The sequence below is a fragment of the Cornus florida genome, unplaced genomic scaffold (genome assembly GCF_030987335.1).
Source record: "Cornus florida cultivar Cherokee Brave unplaced genomic scaffold, ASM3098733v1 CherokeeBrave_3.0.0_Hap2_Chr11, whole genome shotgun sequence".
Taxonomy (NCBI): Eukaryota; Viridiplantae; Streptophyta; class Magnoliopsida; order Cornales; family Cornaceae; genus Cornus; species Cornus florida.
Window position 1 is genome coordinate 27,605,095 of NW_026775581.1, and position 13,986 is coordinate 27,619,080.

Here is a 13,986-nt window from a genome sequence, read left to right on the forward strand (position 1 = left end):
AAAATGCGTCACATTTGAGCACTCGTCATTAAGGTCCTTAAGATCTTCTTGCACACTTTAAAGTCTTTTACCTCTTCACCAAGAGCCTTCATGTTGTTCACAATTTTATTGATCCTGAATAAGTACTCTGAAGCAACTTCGCTTTCTTCCATTTTGCAGCCTTCATATTGAACCTTGAGAAGTTGTATCTTATTCTCATTGATAATATTGTTCCCTTCATGAGCAGCCTTGAGAGAATTTCACATTTCTTTAGCTGTCTTGTAATTTTTTATCCTTGTGAACTCTTATTGCTTGAGAGCATAGAAGAGATTATGCCTTGTTCCTGCATCATTTTCTGGAGCTGCTTTATCATCTATTGAGGGGTTATTTGGATTGAGAACAACAAAACCATAGATGGTTGCATGCCATACATTATAGGACTGAGACATGAGAAAGACTTCCATCCTTGTTTTTCATGAATCATAATTGGACCCATCAAAACTAGGTGCTTTGTTTGTAACCTGACCTTCTTCCATTGCATAACGTTTTCTGCAGGTTTGTTAAAACCTCAAAGAGGCAGACCAAAGCTCTAATACCAAGTGATGAACCAAGAGGGGGGATGAATTGGTTCTTCTATAAACTTTTCTTCTTTCTTTGATCAATACAATGTGACAAGGATGATGACAGATTCAAAAAGCTTACACACACTTATAAGTACTCAGTGCATTTATAAGGAAAGCCCTCTCAATAAGGAAAAATCTTGGTTCTTTGTCTCAGCCAATAAATTCTCCACTAGTTCTATGCAAGTAGTTACACACTCAGCACTCTGCACTCCCCCTGTCCTAAGCAACCCTGCTTGGACCCTGTAAACTCTCATAGCACACCAAATATATATAAAAGGATGTATTATAATAATACTCAAGCTATTACACAAGATAAGAATGAAAAACCAGCTCAAAGTATCAATACAAACACCCTGCCTTCATTTTGCAGCAATTAGGGTTTGAGGGGTAAAATAGGAAATTTGTGTCCCACAAACTCAGAGATGAATTCAACTACTTTATATCTTCAATACATACATACTCAGATGATAATCAAGATGAATATAACATGTATAAACAATTTCAACACTGATATAGGCTTAGTTTTGCCTTCAAGAACTAGGGTTTCACAAGGTCAAAATTTGTGTTGACCTTATTTTTGTGCAAACCTCAATGTTAACAACCTTGATTCAACTATGGAATCTTGCTCAGATTGATAACGATGCAATTTATTGTAAGATATAGTGATAATAAGTTCAAATCAACAAGCTAAACCTATAAAAAGGCTAAAGCACAGGTTTGAAACGTCAAAATCAAATGTAGCTATAAGAGGTCACAAACATGCTTTCTGCAGATGTAAAATAGTAAGTTACAATTGCCCTAACCTTGTCTCAGCACCACAGCAAGCTTATACCAAACTCAGACCTCCAAACCAGTTTCTACACCAGCAAAATCACAACAATATGCCTCCACCGGTATACTACTCTTGTGTTCACTTTGAATGTATTTCTGAGCTCAAATCAAGCTTTGATCATTGTAAACAATCTCATAAATCTGTGTTCATATTCAGCCCTTTGTTCTCATACAACGTAGCTTGCCTTAGGGTTTATCAAGAAGGCTTAAACCCTAAAAAATGCTATAACAACAATATATAATAGCCCTTAAATACAAATCCTATCTGAAAGAGGAAATATATCTGTCACTATTATCCAATCATTGGCCACAAAATAATATGTAATTCCCTCTGTGAATGGACTATAATACCACTGTCACCTTTATAAAAATTGTCTTCTAGCAAGCAAGCTAATTGACAGCTTGTGTATGTATATGTATCTAAATACATATCAAGCTTAATCACTAAGCAATGAATAACAGCCTGCATATTTTCACACTAGGACCACAAAACACGTGTCATATGAATGCTCAGTAATTTGCTTTGACCAAAATGCCCTTGTAGTGACACTTGTCAATATACACTATCTTCTGCAGCTGTGACTATGAAGACTTAATCAAATTAAGAATAAGAGCAGTTCAATACAATGAACTATCATAAACAAGTTTATTATGATATAATACATGTGCGAAAAGACTTAATTGCCCTTGAAATGCTCTATAGCCAAGTCTCAAGTTCTGTGCTAGGGCTTATAACCCTAATTGGCCTGCAGAGTGAGTATTCAACACAATGTACCATTCTTAGACCATTTAAATAGTCTTCATAATAATGTGGAATGACCAAGTTGGCCCTGAAGATCAATAATATGCACTGTGCATGCCAGAATCACTTAAAACTCAATGTAGTGAACCTATGACTGACTTTTTGACATTTAAAGGGCAAACCCTAATTCAAAGGTAGGACCAACAATTGGGTACTTTGAATCAAATTTTGAAAGAAGTACCCTTCAAATGTTTCTTATTTTCTTTTTGAATAAAATAATTTTCCTCACAAATTGACCCATGCTATGTGGTCGAATTAGAAAAATTATTTTAAGGTGCAAACAGAATCAAAGATGGAATCCATCGCTTTTTTTCTTTCACTGACCGGCGTTCTACGCATATTCCTCTGATCCCATCAAAACTAAAATGAGATTGAGACATCAACAAGGAAAAGGAACCCAAAAAAGAGATTTGAAAAACAAAGATCTGTTGGATAGAGTCACTGATGAGCGAGAGGAAGATGTGTTGAATTGAAAGGGATTAGAGGACTGATGTTGTCGCCGAATAGTAAGAGAGGGAGAAGGATGCGCTGAGAGATCTATTGCGGCTGCATGTGGTTAGGAACTTAGGATTTTATCTCAAATGTACTGAACACATATATGTGATGATAGGGTAAACACGTTAAGTGGAGTTGGGCTTAAGTTGAATGAAGTTGGGCTTAAAGAAGAATCAAGTTCATGGACAGATCTAGACCATCAAGTAAGAGGGGTAAGAAGGATATTTTTTTTTACTAATTACAGGGGGTCAATGGTAATATTTTAGGGTATTTAACTTATAATTTTTAGCCCAATTTAGTAACTGTACATAGGTTCACCCCTAATCAAGTTGAGGTTATAAACACATAGCTTGGACTGAATTTATATTATATGGGCTAAAAATATTGTATAGAAAAATTTAAAAATATATTAAACATTTTACTAAACAAATCTATTCACAGCCAAGCTTAGTATTATTCAAGCTTACAAAATGAGCTAAATTTTTTTTCCAAACTTGGCAATGTGTTCGAACTAAACTTTTAAAGAGCACTATAATACCCACAATTCCTATATATATATAAATGTGCAAACATATATATATATATATCAAGTTCAATTTAAATGGTATATTAGAGATCATGTGGTTATCTTTAATTTCAAATTTAAAATAAAACTCCTTATGTATCTCAACTGTTTGATATTTCATTCTCATTATAATTTATCCAATTCAGTATTTCAAGAGAGGATATTATGTAATAAAAATAAAAATAAAAAAAAAAAGAAGAAGAAAAGATGAGAGAAGCGTGATATATGGAGAGTGATATTTTAACATTGACGTCTATAGTAGCTAGAAGGAAAGACGGTGACTGAGAAATTGCCTAGAGAAGAAGGAGATGTTATATTTCAATAGTCGATTGTCTAGAAAGGAAGGTGAAACGATATTTCAGGCAAGATAATCTTGCATTGTACTTTTATATATATTTGTAACTTTCTTATTAAATTATTATAAAATTATTTTTGATGATGGTTATTATTATAATAGTATAGTTGTGCACTTGTTTTCTTGAATTATTAGGTGCCAATAAAGGAATTATTTATTATAAATGATTATATAATGTTTAATAGCATAACTTAAAATCAATCATTTTAGTTAGAATTGTTTAGTTTGGGTATGTTATTATTGGTAAGTTGATTTTAAAGTTTTACATGATGCATTATACTATTTTCATTCAAAGGATTAGAATGATTATTATAGATAGGTTATGTTATGATCTATTTGTATTTATTTGACATAATATATGTGATATGCTTGAAGAAATAGATTAGAATACAAATATATATATATATATATATATATATATATATATATATATAATATTATGTGTGTGTATATATATTTTAGAGATTTTATCAATCTGGCAGCATGTTTATTTATCTATAGAATGCATTATACATATGCTTTATAAAAGGCTCACCTACATGTATGGTTTTACTGGCTGTGTAAGAGCAAGCTTGGAAAGCAGATTTCTACGGTTAAGATTTCCCCGTTTCAGCTTCCATTAGATCTTGCTAAAAATGGGTTTACAACATTTCAATTTTATCCGACTTGTGTTAACTTTGTTGGTGTATCATGAAGGTGCATCAATGCTATACATATATATATATCTTAGACTCATGTTAACTTTGTTGTGTGTCTGTATTGGATATCTTATATAAGTAATTTTTTAAAAATGATTCCAGTGACTTGTTGTGCGCCTGCTACTGGTTAGATGACATGTAACTATAGATTTCAATAATGAGTTTGCTAGTAGCATATTGGGAATCAAACTGGGATGATAGTGATGTAGTGGGTTTGTGTAACCACTCACAGTCACAGGACAAGTGAATAAGAGAAAGACCCAGATACGTTTTTAACCGGTGTAGGTGTCCAAAATATGTTTGCCCACACGGCCCACATAGCTTGGTCAAACAGTCAAAGAACTACACCACATCATCAACAATGACCACATAGCTTGGTCAAATAGTCAACAAACTATGCCACATCAACAACGATGGCCCACAAATCAAACGGTCAACGGTTAAAGATACGTGCCATTTACCACGTTATCACTATACCTCGAACAGAAGAGTGAAGACTTAAAGACATGAGTTGGGAGCAGGACTCAAGATTACCTGGGATCCGAGAGGTACTTGGTTTGGTGGCTGAAGTCCAGGGCTCATCGAGTTAACCCTCAACCTGACTTGCAGAGAGAGAAGTACCATTTTGACTCCTGAAATTATCAACCTCATTTTAATATAGCTTTATAATTGTTTGAGATATTTCTCTCTTTTAATTATTATATTAATTAATTCATTTGTGATGTCATCCAATGACATCATCCAACCTCTCACCTGGCCTATATAAGGAAATGTTCCAAGGTCAAGAGGGGTAGAGCAAACAAAGGAGGAAAACACCTCCTAGACATTAAGAGATCTAAGCCTCTCTCTCATTGGTTGTCTTCACAACCCTTAAACATTTACTAAGGGAGTCAATGGTGTTTAGTACACTGCCATCCTCTTTTTCTCTCTCTCTCTCAAGTTTGCATGGGCTTTTACCTCTCTCAGTCCACATCGGATTCTATTTTGTTGTCTGGATCACTCAGATTTGTGTATGATATCACCATTTATATGTATTTTATTGTGTTACGAAAACGAATCCCCACAATTTGGCGACTTTGCTGGGGATATCAACACAAAGTCAATGGACTCAGGCAACTAGCCAATGCGGTCAGAACGTCCTCTGTATAGGCTCACAACTTCACTCACCACCCCCACACTGGTGATATTGCTCTAAAACTCATGCTCTTATTTCTCTGCTTTTTCTTTATACTGATGCACATATTTGTGACATGATTTTGCATTAGCCTAATAATGTCGAGCTACATGCTGCTCATGCTCATGTCTCACACCAACATTTCTCAAACAGCCAACACACCTTTGGCATAGTACATCATTACTTTCATTCATGAAGCCAAATCTAGCAATTGCATGGGTGACTAAACATAAATTTAAGCATCTCCGGCTGCTTTGGCCCCATTGAGCCAGCCTGTGTGTCTACTTCTTCTTTGTCATTTACACTGCCCCACTGCTCATCTATACATACATGTATTTTTGACCACTCACTTTAATATTTTGTTCTACCATATATTTGTCTTTTGTGCACATATATATAAGCCCTTATGTGTATGGCCCAAATATACGTACCTCATTTCAGGAGCAACAATTTCTATCAATGTAGTAATGGTTTGAGATGACTTTGCATACAATCTTGCAGCGAATCTACTGCTACCATGCTTAAAGTATCTATTATATTTTCATCATTATCTCAATAGTGATTGATTGAAAAGCTCAAACAATGCTTTGGTGAAAATTTTAAGGCTTCCTCTCTACAACTACACGTCAAAAGGACATAATGCTTCCAATTGATCAATCAAGAATTTATTTATAAGTATTTCACTATACCCTTGTGGCTTCAAGTCATTTCTTTATCACTATCATCCTCTTCTTTTTTGTAGAGTTGCTTAGTTACATCTAATATAATCATAGCTCTGTGCCTAAGTCTACCACCAGTGATCACACTTCTCAAGATAGCTAAGACAAGTAGTCTACACAATAGACTCAACTTATCTTACCTAAGTCTACCACCTATGAGCACATGGCTCAAGACAGCTAAGACAAGTAGTTTACACAATAGACTCAACTTATCTTACCTAAGTTTCCCACCTGCGAGCACATTGCTCGTGCTAGCAGCTCACGCCCGCTCTTGCTAGCAGCTCGCGCCCGCTCTTGCTAACACCTCACGCTCGCTCTTGCTAGCACCTCACCCTCATGCTTGCTAGCATCTCACACTCACTCTTGCTAGCATCTCACGTTCGCTCTTGCTAGTCTCACGCTCGCTCTTACTATCATCTCACTCTTGCTAGCATCTCACACTTGCTCTTGCTAGCACCTCGCACTCTGTCGCACTCGCTCTTGCTAGCATCTCGCACTCGCTCGTGCTAGCATCTTGGCACTCGCTCTTGTTAGCACCTCATGCTCGCTCGTGCTAACACCTCACACCTGCGCTTGCTAGCACCTCACACTCGCGCTTGCTAGCACCTCACGCTCGCTCTTACTAGTCTCATGCTCGCTCTCGCTAGTAACTCACACTCGCTCTTGCTAGCACCTCGCACTCGTTCTTGCTAGCACCTCACACTCGCGCTTCCTAGCATCTGACACTTGCTCGTGCTAGCACCTCACACTCGTGCTTGTTAGCATCTCCCACTCGCTCTTGCTAGCATCTCACACTCGCTCTTTCTAGCACCTCGCCCTCTCTAGCACTCGCTCGTGCTAGCACCTTACCCTCGCGTTTGTTAGCATCTCACACTTGCACGTGCTAGCATCTCACACTCGCTCTTGCTAGCATCTCACGTTCGCTCTTGCTAGTTTCACGCTCGCTCTTACTAGAATCTCCCACTCGCTCTTCCTAGCATCTCACGCTCACTCTTGCTAGCATCTCACACTTGCTCTTGTTAGCACCTCGCACTCCTCGCACTCGCTCGTGCTAGCACCTCACACTCGCACTTGCTAGCATCTTACGCTCGCTCTTGCTAACATCTCACGCTTGCTCTTGCTAGCACCTCGCCCTCGCTTTTGCTAGCATCTCGCACTCGCTCGTGCTCGTATCTCGGCACTTGCAGTTGCTAGCACCTCACGCTCGCTCTTGCTAGCACCTCACACTCGCTCGTGCTAGCACCTTACACTCGCGTTTGCTAGCACCTCACACTCGCACTTGCTAGCACCTCACCCTCGCTCTTGCTAGTCTCACGCTCGCTCTTGCTAGCACCTCACACTCGCTATTGCTAGCACCTCACACTCGCGCTTCCTAGCATCTGACACTCGCTCGTGCTAGCACCTCACACTCGCGCTTGCTAGCATCTCCCACTCGCTCTTGCTAGCATCTCACACTCGCTCTTTCTAGCACCTCGCCCTCTCTAGCACTCGCTCGTGCTAGCACCTCATGCTTGCGTTTGCTAGCATCTCACACTTGCTCGTGATAGCATCTCATACTCGCTCTTGCTAGCACCTCGCACTCGCTCTTGCTAGCACCTCACACTCATTCGTGCTAACATCTCACGCTCGCTCTTGCTAGCATCTCCCACACTTGCTCTTACTAGCATCTCATGCTCGCTCTAGCTAGCATCTTACACTCGCTCTTGCTAGCACCTCGCACTCTCTCGCACTTGCTAGCACCTCGCACTCTCTCGCACTTGCTAGCATCTCACGCTCGCTATTGCTAGCACCTCGCACTCGCTCTTACTAGCACCTCACGCTCGCTAGTATCTCACGCTCACTCTTGCTAGCACCTCACACTCTCTCGTGCTAGCACCTCACAATCTCTCTTGCTAGCACCTCACGTTCGCTCTTGCTAGCACCTCACGCTCGCTCTTGTTAGCATCTCACACTCGCTCTTGCTAGCATCTCGCACTTGCTAGCAACTCGCGCTCGTTCTTGCTAGCATCTCTCGCTCGCTCTTGTTAGTATCTCACGCTTACTCTTGCTAGCATCTCACGTTCGCTCGTGCTAGCACCTCACGCTCACTCGTGCTAGCATTGTTAGCATCTCACACTCGCTTTTGCTAGCACCTCGCACTCGCTCTTGCTAGCACTTCACGCTCGCTCTTGCTAGCATCTTGCATTCTCTAGCACACACTCGTGCTAGCACCTCACACTCGCTCTTGCTAGCATCTTACACTCGCTCTTGCTAGCATCTCACGCCCGCTCTCGCTAGCACCTTGCACTCTCTCGCAATTGCTCGTGCTAACACCTCACACTCGCTCTTGCTAGCATCTTATACTCACTCTTGCTAGCATCTTTCTTGCTAGCATCTCTTCAGCGCTAATCATTATGCTTAGCTTAGCTCCTTACTTTTCAATTCTCCCCTTACTTGACTTCCTTTGCTCAATTCACCTAGCCAATCAAGAACAAACACAATAAGTAACTAAAAATAAAGTAAATAAAGACACGATCAAAAGAGTACTAATTCCTAATTGTTTTCAAAACACGGCATTGCCAAATCAATCCCCGGCAATGGTGCCAAAACTTGGTGTGATGCCGTCGTGTCAACCAACAAAGTTGCAATGAAAGTGTGGCCAAGTTTAAATTTATAAAGTGCCACTATTACCTCTAACTACTAATATAGCTAGGGTGAGTAGGGATCGGTCCAAGGGATTGGGGGCTATGTTAATATGGAAACAAGGTCGAATTAGTAGGTCGAATGATCAAAGGGTGCTTTGATTGGTTAATTAAACTACAATGTAAATAAATTAAATACTAAAAAATTGAAGTAAATTAAAGGGTAGAGAACAAGAGAGAGAGAGGTCTTGAAATCTATAGGTCACCACTAAACATCACCATTCTAGACACTCAATATGTAATGAACATGTGTTGCAATACAAAGAGGTGTGATTAATTGAATCAACAAGCATGGATTGACTAATTAAGCATACAATGTCTAGACAACCTAGTGAATAGCACAATATATCAAACTAAGCCATTATTCCTTCCTTTAAGCTCACAATCAACACACTAACAAGTTAGAGAATAATACTACTTGCATTCATAAGTATGGAACATCAAACAACAAGTATTGATTGTCCTCACATCTAAGAAAGTAAAGCAGCTACACTACTTCTAAGCTAAAGACATGAAAATTAAACTAATTAAACTAAGGTAGAGGCACAATCCATTAAGAAATAAGTATGAACCATCAAACAAACCACAAGAATATCCTATTTAAGCATTATGCCTTGACAATCTCTAGATTCATAGCATCAATACACATAGACATGCATCAATATCACAAAACCAAGAGATAAACATATGAACATCTACTCTAACATACATAGACATATGGATAGAATGAAATGGTCAATTGGAAGTATTAATTAACACAAATCATTATAAGAACAAGATTCATATATAAATCAAATGTCAAGACAAGATTACAACATAAATCCCCTCAAAATACAAAGCATCAAGGTCTACATGGCATGCTTAGGGCTAACTCTAGCCCCAAGAAGATGTTTAGCCACTCATTAATGTAGTCATCCAACCCTCAAGGGCCATCTCCATGGTAGAAATGCTCTTCTTCTTGATGGAAACCCTAGAAGAATGGAATAACTCCCAAAATAGTGTATGTCTCTCTAACCTCTTCTCCAAGATATGTGATATATGATGATATGAAGATATATGAGATATGATGTAAAAATGGTTCAAAATCCTTATATAGGTAGTTCAAGTGTAACACCCAATGGTCAGGTCTCGTGCACTAGGGTCCCTTCAATGATTGCACCACGAACTATCTTTTAATGAGCTGAACTCTATTTTATTTCGGATTTGAGGAGGTTCGATCGATCAAATTCAGATGAGATCGATCGAACTGTGGCTAGATCCATCGAATTACGGCCAGATCGATCAATCCATGGCGGCGCCTTTTTAGAATAAGACAAATCTGAGATATTTCTTGGATATTTTGGGAAAAAGACAAAAGTGGTAGATGGGGATAAGATCAAGAAAGTTCGATGGATCTGAAGAAAGTTGGATCAATCGAAAATGGAATTTCTTTGAGGATAAGGACAAGGGGTCTGATTCATCTTGGTGAGGTGAGATTGATTAATGTAAGATCGATCGAAAATATTCCTTATCGATCGAAGATTGCTAATTTCCACCACTTTGCTTCCACTTTGCTCTATTCTTTCATTCAGTTTGAGATTGCTTCTTTTATACTCTAATTTGATTGAATTGACTTATTTTGGGGATAAGCATCTGAAAAAGGGTAATAACACGATAGTCTAAAACGGGAAAGTAAGATAGATAAAGGTTCTAGAATACTCAAGCTTAAGGGGTTTAAATGCGCACTTTTCAGCGCTCATTAGAAGGCTATGAATTAATTCAACTTTTGCGTTATCAACCTCAATCCCTCTTTTAGAGATAATGTGTCCCAAGACAATCCCTTTTTGTACCATGAAGTGACTCTTTTCTCAACTTAAGATCAGATTGGTATCTTTGCATCTTTAAAGCACAAGTGATAGATTATGTAGACAAGAGTCAAAGGAAAATCCAAAGATAGAAAAATCATCCATGAATACTTCAAGAAATTTTTCGACTATATAAGAAAATATGGATATCATGCATCTTTGAAAAGTGGCCGGCGTATTACAGAACCCAAAGGGCATGCGACAATAAGTGAAAGTTCCAAAAGGACAAGTGAAGGTAGTCTTTTCTTGATCTTGAGGATCTACAGCCACTTGGTTATAGCTAGAATAACCATAAAGAAAACAATAGTAACTTTGGCCAGCTAACCTTTCTAGGATTTGATCAATGAATGGAAGTGGAAAATGATCTTTCCTAGTTGCAGAGTTTAATTTCCGGTAATCTATACACACACGCCAACCAGTGGTGGTGCGTTGTGGCACAAGTTCTCCAGTTGAATTTTCAACAACGGTGAGGCCGGACTTCTTTGGAATAACTTGAGTTGGGTTTACCCACTTGCTATCTAAGATGGGGTAAATGATTCCCGCATCTAATAGCTTGATTACCTCTTTTATGACAACCTCCTTCATGTTAAGATTCAACCGACGCTGCACCTCTTGGGAAGGTTTGGCGTCCTCCTCCAAAAGAATGTGGTGCATGAAATAAGGGGTCAATTCCTTTTAAATCAACCACCAACCAGCCAATAGCTTCTTTGTGCTCTTCTAGTACCGTTAAAAGGCTATTTTCTTGGTCTTTGGAAAGATCCGATGCAATGATGACCGGAAGAGTCTTGTTCACACCAAGAAATACATACTTGCGATTAACCAGGAGTGGCTTTAACTCAAGTTGAGGTGGAGATTTCAGTGAAGGAACATGAGGAGTGCTCGAAATTAATGGAAGAGGTTCCTTTGGCACTTTCCTAGAAGGAAAGTCCGAGATTTCATTGGCATCAAGTAAAGAGTTGATTTCACGAATGGATTGATCAATATCATAATTTTCGAAGTCAAAATGAGCCAAGCAAGTTTCAAGAGGATCTTGACTTAAAATAAATGGGAGAGATTCTTCGACCATTTCATCGATAATGTCAAGAGACAAACACTCATATTTCCCTTGGATATTGAGAAGCACTAAAGATGTTGAGCTTCACCTTCATATTTCCAAAAGAAATATCCATCACCCCGGTTCGGCAATTAATGGAAGCATTAGCCGTGGTTAAGAAAGGCCGACCAAGGATCACAGGAATATGTTTTATTGGATTATGGACTGGTTCAGTATCTAGGACAACAAAGTCTACCGGGAAGTAGAATTTGTCCACCTTGATGTGCACATCCTCAATGATACCACGAGGTTGTTTTACGGATCTATCCGCAAGTTGCAAGACAACCGAAGTGGATTTTAGTTCTCCCAAGCTAAGTTGCAAGTAAACTGAGTAAGGAATTAGATTTATACTTGATCTTAAGTCAAGGAGGGTCTTTTCTATCACATTATCTCTAATGACACATGAGATTGTCAGGGCACCCGGATCCTTAAACTTTAGAGGTGTATTATGCTGAATGATAGCACTTACTTGCTCAGTTAACCTCACCTTCTTAGGAATATTGCTCTTAGAAGTGCGTTTTTTAGTACACAAATATATATATATATATATATATATATATATATATATATATATATATGTATGTATGTATATTTCTTTATTTATCTTTGACTCATGTTAACTTTGTTGTGTGTCTGTATTACATATCTTATACAAGTAATTTTTTTTAAATGATTCCAGTGACTTGTTGTGGGCCTGCTACTGGTTAGATGACATGTAACTATAGATTTCTATAATTAGTTTGCTAGTAGCATATTGGGAATCAAATTGGGATGATGGTGATGTAGTGGGTTTGTGTAACCACTTACAATCATAGGACAAAGTGAATGAGAGAGAGACCCAGATGCGTTTTTTACTGGGTTCAATTCACTCTCTAAATCTGTTATTTTGGGTTCACTCCTCTCTTTTCCATAGAAATTAAATATTATTTTTAATTAATTATTTTTTTAAGGGATTTTGACTTAATTAAATTAGAAAAAAAATAGTAATCATATTTCAAAATTACAGAAAATTCTAGATTACTCTTTTTAAGCATATTGAACTCAATTGTGATGCAATCCTGATTTTTAGATGATGTTTAGATAATTTAACTAAATTAAAACTCGAAAAACTATTAGTTTTCAGCACTTAAATGGAGAGTACGGAAAACTATTAAAGGTTTGACTCTGAAATGTTATAGGGATTTATATCTAATATTAGAGTGTGTCCAGAATTTCTATACTCTCACTAGTTGGGTCTTTAGGGTTCTGTTTTTAAATTAGAAATGTATTTATGTGTATTACTTATTAATTTGAATTATTAATTAATAATGTCTTTCATAATTCACCATAATTAATAATTAATGGATGAATTTGGATTAGTCAGAGGGGTAGTCAGAGACTGACCCTATGATGTCTTTTTGGGTATGGCCAGGGACTTGCCTATTTGGGATTGCACTACCCTTTTATTATGGCCATGGGCTTAATGTACCTTTATCGTGAGGACGTGATTCGAGATTATCTGGGGAGTAGACGTACAATCCAGCCACACGTGTGTTTTCAATAGTCCGGGACTATACGATTCATATCATTTTATTGGATGGGAGCTCGGGGCTTATGTGAGATATGTGGATTTATTAAATGTAAATGATAATTATTAATTGATTTTATATTTATTAACTGGAGTTATGCATCTTTGATTAATGCACTTATTTGATTTGTTTATATATATGGGAAGACAAAGTAGGGTTAGCTTGCTGAACGATGATTGTGTTTAGCATTTCTTGCTGAGCTTGTGAGCTCGCCCTATTATCACATTTCAGGTACATGTTGAGATGAACATGATGGGATCACATGACGTCGATGGATTTTAGCTCGTTAAGCTTTTATTTGCTTAGCTTAGCTTTATCTATTTTAATCATTGTAACAAGGATTATGTTATTTGTGGAATAGTATTGAGTTGGTCCAGAGAACGTGGATTTATTTAGGCATCGTTATTGTATCTCGGAAGTTTTTATATAATAAATTGTTAGATGGAGGTTCACCTTGATTTATTATTTATTGTGGATGATTGTTGAGAATTGATGCAAGTTAAACTTCAAATTTGATATAAGGGACAAAGGTTCTTGTGTTAAAATTTGGGGTGTGACA